The 8,291-nt window shown below is 35.2% G+C and overlaps 1 pseudogene; it reads right to left on the reverse strand.

Moving 5' to 3' along the window:
* Positions 1-4,088: 4,088 nt before the first annotated feature.
* Positions 4,089-5,274, reverse strand: LOC129067067 (tyrosine-protein phosphatase non-receptor type 2-like; annotated as a pseudogene).
* Positions 5,275-8,291: the final 3,017 nt, after the last annotated feature.

An 8,291-nucleotide genomic window follows, 5' to 3' on the forward strand; every position in this document is an offset into this window, starting at 1 on the left:
GTCTAGAACCAAAATATATAATTTAGGACCATTCCATACATTTCTTACTCAATAATTGATGCTTTTGGTAAGTTCCTCAAAAAATGCTGAGGCAGAATCAGCTCAGAGAGCTTAAAATCTCATTATTATTTATGCTTTTTGGGCTATTGTTTCTTAACACAGCCACAGTGGTACTTTTGTGTGACTTGACAAAAATATTGATGCTAATTTTATACAGTCTTCTCTGCCCTGGATGTTCCTCCAGCAGCAGGTGGCTCCCTTGAGCTGTACTTTTTGTGAGTCAGAAGTCTGCCTGGAATTCATGACCGTTTGGTGCATGGCATTCCCCTCTGAACACCATGGAAGGCAAGGCCAACTAACTCCAGAAAATCCAGATAATCATATTGCTTTCAAAGTGCTCTAAATGTTTATTCTGTGTTTTTGAATATATGCTGGAAATATGGTAATATGCAGATTCTCCCCTCTGTCGAGGAGACAACTTACATGTGTTTCTCCTTTAGTTTCCCTGATTCAAGGTTTAGTATGTGGTGAATTTACAATTCTCTTTACGTTAAATAAAAAAGATTAAGCAATTCATTGACATGCTCATTTGTTGTAAACTTTTCTGCCCTCATATGCTTAATGGTGATGAGAGATGAAAGTAAATGAATTATACATCACACTGTCAACATTTGATGTTTTACCAAATCGGGTGGATATTTTCCTTTTGTTAGATCAATATTGTGTAGTGATTCCTGTGCATAGCTGGAAGCCCCAACCAGGCTATTTTAGGTTAAATGATCTTAGGTTTCATATTTTAAACGTTTTCTATTGGGAAAGCAAAAATGATTTTATATTTTCTCTATGCTTGGCAGGTTATTTTCAAAATATAGAATTCTGCATCTGTTTTTGCCACACTCGGTCCCTTATTTTGAGAACTGACACTTTGAGTGGGGAATGTTGGGAGTTCCCTGACTTTAGTTGCTTAAGTTTCAGGCCAGAAATTTTATTACCCTATAAGGTGGCAGGAAGTGGCTGCCAAGATAATTAAAACTAAAGCAAAACCAAGCAGATCTCATTCAAACATGTAAATAAATAAACATATGCAATCACCATGTCAGGGATCCCAATGCTAAACACCTTCCGAAACCAGACGGATAATAAAGATGAGAGGAGCACATCAGTGTAGTGAATGAACAGTGTGGGAACGGGGGCTTTTTTTCTGCCTGACAATATTCATAGTCAAAAATTTTAAATCGATATGCTAACTAAACAAAATGGATTTAGCTGTAATCTAATGTTGAATGCATGTTTAAGGCTCATATGGTGAGGTCAGAAGAATGTGGGCTCTTGCCTCTCTCCTGCTTTGTTCTTTTCTGAAGCATAGAGCGCGGATAAAAATGAAGAGCCATGACCAGCAGTGGCCATATTCTTATTACCAGTGACAGAAACCTAGAGGGATAACATTCAGATGAAATGAAATGGAGAACAATAGCTCAAAAGGGCCACATTTTAGTAGAGATAATTTCCTAATAAAGATGGTTTGTTGTGCCTTCAAAGTCCTTCAAAACAAACCATAATAGAATAGATATCATTCATATTAACTGGATATTTCAACATTTATTCAGGTAAGTTCCAGCTTTCTCTTAGATAATATAAATTAGGAGAATTATATAAACCCTGCTACTTCTATGTATAAAAATAGCATTTTAGAAATAAAAGGAAACTTAGGGAATGTTTAGGTAAGAATAGTCTTATCTTACAGATAAGAGTCTGAGTTTCAGTTAGGTTAGATAACTAACTAAAGTACAAAAAATATTTTTAATGACTAAAACCCTTGTTTCTTAACTTTATGTCCATATTATTGCCAGCTTCCCAGTTGTGAACAAAATATAAAACATCTGCTATATTTTTCCCTAGTTTACTATTTTTAAAGCCAATAACTCCATGCAATAATAATTACACAAGTTCATCCAGTTGGAAAAGCCACCAAATTTCACAACATAAAGTTAATATTGGTAACTTGAATATAACCAAAGCAGCACTTACCTCTAATAGCGCAAACACAATTTCACTTGCTGTGACAGCAGGTGCCATGAGACATACTCCTTTCAAATGTGGAGACTTCCTATCAAGACAGAGTATGACATCCTCTATAAACAGACAAGCTGGGTAGAGACCCTGTCTCTTGGGGTTTATGTGTAAGGTCCAACACACTGTCAGCACTCACTGGAAGACAGTATTTGGTAATACCTCTTTGACCTCAGAACTTTAGTGAGCTACACATAGAATTCTTCAAATTCAATGATATGATCATATGCTTGGAATTTTCCAAATTCAATGATGCATCCCCATCTCATTCATATTAAGGAATGTATAATCGAAGACACTATTTATAGAGCATGTGGGGATCTACCTATGTTCAGGCACAATTGTGAACCTTCAGAGAAACACTTTGAGGTTAAGGATCCCTATAATTTAGAACAATTGATACAATGCTCTACTTGAAAGTTTTATCATTGCATTATTGCATTATCCTTTTATCTATTCATTCAAGTATTTCTGAGTATTATTAATCTATGTACTGAGCACCAAACTAGATCCTGACATGACAATAAAAAAGTTCAGACATGAAAGGATCGTCATCTTTGGCCTGTGGGAAGCTCTCAGTAATTGTCACCATAAATTAAATTGGATGTAGTAATAATCATGAAAAAAATATAAGACATGGTAAAAGTAGCAATTATAGAATAAAAATCTTACTCTAAGTGTATAGAAGATGGATTATTTTACTAGAAAATAAGAGAGTTTGTCAGAGGAAGTGATATTTGAAAATTCATCACCTCCCTGGTCACTGAGAATGAAGTGAGACATGCCATGTCTCTAAATACCAGAACCCGTGCGCAGCTGACTTTGTTTCATGCTTTATACGCTCTTTTGATTAAAGCTCATGACTTTTATCAAACAGGTCATTGGCATTATCTATTATGCCCATTTTATTTTATCAAATAATAAAAAGTAGTAAAATGACGATGTATATTTGTCTATAGAAGAGATACAGGGAAAAATTTTTAACAGAAGAAAACTAATGAACATAAGAAAAGCTCTTAAGTACAGCTGCTTTATTGTGACATCGTGTGTGATTCTGTTCTTGGACCAAGAAGGCTGACTTGAAGCAGTCTAGAATATTTTCTCAGGGTTCTCCCAGTCTCTCCTATGGTTCACTACATTTAACATTTCAACGTACTCTTTAAAGTTTTAGGATCCTTTAATTTTTTTTATGGTAAGAGATTTTGCAAATTGAGCTTTTTTAAACAGTACATTTAACTAAGATATTAAATAGACACTTATAAAGTATATCCTGAAATGGTTAAGAATATAAATTATTGATGCTCACATCAATAGTACATTATACATTATGCTCATTTTTTGAAATTTTATTTTATTTTTTAATGCTCACTTCAGAATATTTTTTAAAAATTGATTTTAGGAGAGACAGGAAGGGGGAAAGGAAGGACGGGGGCGGGGGAGAAGAGAGAGAGAGAAACATTGTTTGGTTGCCTCCCATACATGTCCCAACTGGGAACTGAACCATAACCTATGTGTGTGTACCCTGACCAGGAATGGAAGCAGCAAACCTTTAGAGTATGGGAGGACGCTTCAACCAACTGAGCCACCAGTCCAGGATTATGTACACTATTAAAAGGTCATTTTCTTTTCAGTAATAATGTGGATGAAACCACAATACTTATTGTTTGTATCAAGTGAAGGTTAAAATCCAGATAGCCTCAAAAACAAATGCTTGTGACAAAGGATATTTCTCAATCTCGTCAGGTGAAGTATTATGCTTAAGATATATGAATAGAATTGTAAAATGTACCAGTTTTTAAACAGGCATTAAGGTTTTTATTTTGGATGACTGTTTATAATTTGGGGGCAGAACCCTGAGATGATGGGCTGAGGACTGAATGTTATCATTTATGTAGTTGGTATGTATTCTACTGCTCCATTTTGGGGGCATGAAGAGTTTGGTAAGAGAAAAACCCTTATGATTAATGGAACACTATCAGCTATTAGTGCAGAAGCTTGCTGAGCAAAATTGTTTTTATTTATAGGACACTTGGCTGAAAAAACAGTGTCCGGCCAACAAAAGCACCGACCAAACTGACTGACATAAACCCCATCTCAGTGAAAATAGGTTGCCAACATAACCACCTTTTTCTTTTTCTTTCAGTATCATTTAGCCTGTTTCATCTGCTGCACCTTCTGAGCAGTGGGAGCTTTCATGTCATCTCAAATTTGTTTCCATAGAACACTCTCACTCTTCTCTCTTCTGTCTTGCATTTTGAAGGATAGTCCCGTCACCTGTCAGTTTTTCTTTTAACACTGCCCTGTTTCCATTGTATTTTTCAGTCTTTATTTTGGTTGGTGAATGATTAACAGAGGACATAAGTCTTCTTTGGAAAGTTCTTTACACCATTTCTGTCTATTTGAATTTCCCTTTATGAACTTTCCTCCTTCTGTTATAGTCATATATAATATCTGAGTTGATCTAGTATCTGAATACGTCCCATTCGATATTTGCTCATATTCAGTAATAGTTGTTCAATGTTAATATCATCTCCTTTTTCCATCAGAACAAGACAGTTACTTACTAGAGAAAAGGGACCTGACCACCGAATGCCTACACTACAGTAGATCACTTCGGGCCCATGTGCAGGGTTCAAGGAACAAGATTCTCTCACTTCAAGAAATTGAGAAATGAACCTGGTGATCCAGGGACTCCAAAATCTGGCCAGGTGATATAATGAAAGTGAGATACTGTTCTGGTTTCACCATTATTGATGTCTTCCAATTGCAGTAGATGTCCTGTGTAATATGACCTCATATCTCTGACAAGAACTTCACACTGACTCCTGTTTCTTTAAACAGCATCTCTCATTCATGTTTTGTTGGCCAGTGCTGTGCACATTTAACCAATGTTTTCTCCTGAACTCGTTTAGTTGACAAGAGTTTTCGTCTTTTGCTGTCAAACCATGAGTCACAAGTGACAGCCTGTAGTATGGAGTGGACCCTGTGTTAGGAGGTAGCTCCTTTGTGCCTCTTCTATGTCAACTAAGCTGGCATTAATATAATCATTTTCAGCTTTTTACATTTTAACATGACTGTTATCTTCAAGAACAGCTGCTGCCAATGATTTTGAGCAACCAGCTCTTCAAACTCCCACTGGATGGTGGCAGACATGGCCTCTGAAGCCAGCTAGCCTGCGAGCAGCCTGTGCTGGCAGATATTCTCAGGCCCCCCGCATGATCTGGACATGCTGGCGCTGAGGCACATGCATGCTCTGCCCACTGCCACCACTGCCCTCTCCCTCCCAATTTTCCTGAATAAAATTGGCCTCTCCAGTTCTTCACACACATACACACTCACACACACAGCATTTTTTGTTTTGCCAAATGCTATGATATGGTAATGCAAAACAAAAGATGTAAAATATATTCAAACTTTCAAAATTTTTGGCCCAATAAATTTGTACCTAGGGTAAATTGTCAAAAATCATAAAAAATTATTTAATTCTTATGTATTAGTGTCACAAACAATAAAAAACCTGGATTGTTCACCATATAGTATTTTGGTAAATTGTGGAACATTCAAATCTCATGTAGCTTTTACTAGTCTTTAGATGAATATCCAATAAATATACATTTTAAAATACTACTTAAAAATATAAAACAAATATTATTATTGAGTTAGGTGTTTGTAAGGAATTTAAATAATAATCTTTATGCTTTGCCACAGTTTATAAATTTTCTATAATAAACATTCTTGCTTCAGTTTGAATTTGCACACAATAAATGCTGCCTTAACACTATTGGCCATTTGTGTCTAATTGGGTGCTCTAACTGTGGAATTTTTCTTTCTACCCAACTGATAGAAGATGGGAGAGTTAATAAGGAGTGTTGTTGAATATGCCTTAATTTTCTTGAGAGTCTATAGGTGGTCAGATCCACAATTAAGATATTGGCCCAAGGTAACATGTTCTAATTATTTAACTTTGACTTTTTTACTTTAACCTTTACCTGTACTTGAAAACAAACAAAAAACCAAAACTCATACACGGAACACTAACAATGTACAAAGGGCTTTGCACATGTAAATTTGTTTAATTCTTAAGGGCAGTCTTTGGGGGAAGGTGTAATTAATTCCTTTTAAAAATGATTTTACTGAAGTTCAAGGAGTGAACTAGTCCAAAGATATTTAAGTGGAACCAGTATTCTAATTCAAACCATTTACCTCCAAAGACTATGCTATCTCCCCAGCACAAATATTTACTTAGCTAGCATTCTGGGAGCAATACAATTTCCCTTTATAGTTCTGAAGCCGTTCATTCATCAAAAATCACTAAATTTTCTTCTCTCATAGGAAAAAAAAACTTTGCTTCTTTACCCAGACACAATGAGAAATATATCACTGCTACCAATGGTTGCACATACTGCAATGATGAATTTACCTTTTAGAAATTCTCATAGGAAATAATCTTCTCATCACAATTATACTTAATTGTTTTATGTTGCTACTGAAATGCACAGAGGAAACTGTCAATCAAACTGCTGCAAATAAGGTATGAGAGTTAGAATGAACTCTTATCAGTACCTCTCATTAAGAGTTCAGATATACCTGCCTCTTGAAATAATTTATTATTGTGTATAAAAATCATCGATGGTGGGAAAAATTTGAAGGTGTTTGAATTAAACTGCATATAAATATAGGAGAGGGAGAAATTGCTAAGAGGGGTGATTTTGTTTTCAGAAATCTGAGAAGTACTGAAACAGTTTAAAATAATCTCTAGTAGAACTGGAGAAAACAATTTCCTGGAAGTCATTGATCTTATTAGCCAATATTACCCCAGTAAATTTTTAAAAATTAAAAAAATAAATTGATATTAAAAATAACTTCCAGGTTGCATAAAATACACAGAAACATTTGCAGACCATGAATCTTATAGAGATATCTCTACTTGTTTGTTTTGTTATTTTCTTTCATAATGCTTCATAGCCCAAGTATAGGAGGATATACATCAGATCATTATATTATTCCATGAATGAGTTTGTTTCATTTTATTTTGTTTCCCAATGCAAAAGAGATGAAAATATTGGAAAGAAACTGGTCCAAGTTTTGTTGGTTGAAGCTCTAACTGGATAAGAAGAAAAGTGACAAGTAAAGTGGGACTTAGATATAATGAGAAGGCAGAATGTGTGGTGCAGGGACTGGAGGCTCACTAATGTAAAATAATAGAGTTTTGGAAATAACAAAAAAGAAAAGATATTGTGTCAAAATTATTGTTTGAATTTAACATTTTTAAGTGATGCCAATTTACTTGTGGCTGAAATAGAACGATGAAGCTGAGACTATAAATGTGTTAAAAGAATAGATGTGATAGGAGTGTCTCAGGATGATGACAATGCAATGCTCATGGTAAGAAGAGACTCTGAACTAAATATCGAAGTCATCAGTAAAAAGGTGTCTTGGAAATGTCAATAGATTGTTATCAATAGAATTAGGCAGTGACTCCATTTAAAGTTGCACTTTTAAATGTGGTTTCTACATTAGTGCAAATTAATACAACCTTCAGATATGGTATGGCAGTGCCAGTATGGAGAAGGCTTTTTTTTCTTGATATGGATTTGAATTACTTTCTCTACCCATGATGTTTTTTCCACAACTATTGTTCATGTAAATGCTGAGTAAACTTATATCACTCTAATACACTTAGTAAAAAAATAACTTATGAAGATATTCATGAGTAAAATAAACAATAATTCCAAAGTATTCACTGATGTTGCCATTACCGCATCATCCAAAAACAGCCATAAGACTGTGAAACACACTAGTTACTGTCCAGTTGTGGAATATACCTGGGAGAACATCTCTTGAGGTTTTGTTTTGAACCAGCAATCAATATATCGGAATTTCTAGTATAACACTAATATAGTCTTGAAAAGCATATTGCAGTAACAAGATTATACTTCGTTAGCAACCTCAGATCTCAGTGTGTGTGTGTGTGTGTGTGTGTGTGTGTGTGTAGTGAGAGATATATGTTTTACTCCACAGTAACATAGACACTAAGGGACCACTGCAATGAAGACCCCAACATTTGGAATGTCAGTGGCATGATTGGTATAAAAGAAGAATAAATAGATGAAGCATGGCATTCTAATTCATCTATGCTTTGGAGTGGAAGTGGCACACTATACTTTCCCATCAAAGCCCATTAGTCAGAACTAGTTTTCTTGCCCCCTTCATGGTGGGGG

The sequence above is a fragment of the Pteronotus mesoamericanus genome, unplaced genomic scaffold (genome assembly GCF_021234165.1).
Source record: "Pteronotus mesoamericanus isolate MK-2021 breed Mesoamerican mustached bat unplaced genomic scaffold, CSHL_Meso_final contig_20, whole genome shotgun sequence".
Lineage (NCBI taxonomy): Eukaryota > Metazoa > Chordata > Mammalia > Chiroptera > Mormoopidae > Pteronotus > Pteronotus mesoamericanus.